The 1,612-nt window shown below is 33.6% G+C and overlaps 1 non-coding gene across 1 annotated transcript; it reads left to right on the forward strand.

The window, feature by feature from the left end:
• The first annotated feature begins 821 nt into the window (after positions 1-821).
• TRNAK-CUU (transfer RNA lysine (anticodon CUU)) lies at positions 822-893 on the forward strand. Its single transcript has one exon. It is a non-coding gene; the product is annotated as a tRNA-Lys (tRNA).
• The last annotated feature ends 719 nt before the right edge of the window (positions 894-1,612 follow it).

Consider the following 1,612-nt stretch of genomic DNA (forward strand, 5'->3'; position numbering starts at 1 on the left):
TATATATTGAACACCTTTTATCGGATTTTTTTTAAATTTATTTCAAGTTTAAACACCCTTAAAAATTTTTTTGGCTTCTCCACGATTGGTTATGACTTGTAACACATTCTCAGTCAATAAAGTAAGTGGAGACGGGCAGAAATTAACAAAAAACCGTTTAGGAAGGAAGCATCGAGCTGCTTTTGAAAAATATTGTTAGATTCTCACGAATGGGGACAAGAATCTACTTTAGCATGTTACCTAGGTCTAGACAAAAGCATCAAGGCATTGATCAAAAATTGACTCGTGTAAAGGGCCATGTTTAGTTTGTTTCTCATGGCTGGAGCTAGAAAGTAGAAACCAAAACTATGTAAGAACCAAGATACAATGCAAAGTGGATACGCATGCAGTTCACTCGTTTGGTCTTTTATTTGTTGGGTTTTTAAGGTGTGAATGAGAAATAAAAAAAGAAATATCATCCTTCATCGAATAAGAAAGGAAAGTACCTGAGCTTATATCGGAAAACATTTTCAGATTAGTTTAAAAGATTGGAAAGAAGGTAAGGCCTTGAACCAAATATTTTAAGTTATTCACTATTAATTATGATTGTGCTTATAGTAGTACTTTTCATGTAAACTTTAATAAATATTTATATTCTTTTTCGAAACACTTGAAAGTCTAACTTGAATTTACACAAAATTAGATGCTTTCACTCTTGGACTTTGAACCCGGAAGTAAATTGTCATGATACATCACTTAACTATTCAATCTCGAGCGTAGATAGTAAAAGTGAAGTACCCCGTCTCATCAAAAGAGTAGTCTTAAGAATGAAATGATAAACAGCCCATCTAGCTCAGTTGGTACAGCGCAAGGCTCTTATCCTTGTGGTCGTGGGTTCGAGCCCACGGTGGGCGATGCTTTTATTGTTGTTTTTCCCTTAAACTTTTCTCAGAGTTTGGAAGTCAATTTAAGAGGCATCTTTCAAAGTCAGATATTTGGATTTAGGAGTCAGCAAAAGAAGAGAATAATGACAGCTGATGGGGTTGAAGCACACACCCACTCTTTTTGTCCTTTAATGCCTGAGGTGAATAATTTCCATTCCTCCCCTCGTCCCTACACGACAGCAAGTACTGGCCATCTCTATTAAAACTCAGACCCGTCCTTGTCTGCTACCTTCATTCTCACACTTATGCCCCAAAACCTCACACTGACTTTGATTTTAACCTTGATTATTATTCCTCATCTTTAAGCTCTATCTGTTATTCCTTATTTTATTTCATTACGTAAAAATCTTTCTTTTATACATTTTACCCACATAAGAGCAGTGGCGGCTCAACCCTAAAGCGCCCCAAATTTACTCAAATTATATATAGTATAAATGATTATGTATTTATTATTAGTGATAAATAAAATAGTTTTACCAAAAAATTATAGATTATTAAATTTGCATTTACTTCCTAATTTTTATTATTCTTTTTTGTTACCTCACGCATGGTGGATGAGCTCAACTTCTTAATTTGTCTAACTCACTTCAACTGGAATCAATTTTGTTTATAACTATGATTTTGTAGAATCTTCTTCTATTCTTTAAGTACTTTTTAGACAATTTTTCAATCTTATTATCAAAGGATTA

Source organism: Nicotiana sylvestris, chromosome 3 (assembly GCF_000393655.2).
Source record: "Nicotiana sylvestris chromosome 3, ASM39365v2, whole genome shotgun sequence".
Taxonomy (NCBI): domain Eukaryota; kingdom Viridiplantae; phylum Streptophyta; class Magnoliopsida; order Solanales; family Solanaceae; genus Nicotiana; species Nicotiana sylvestris.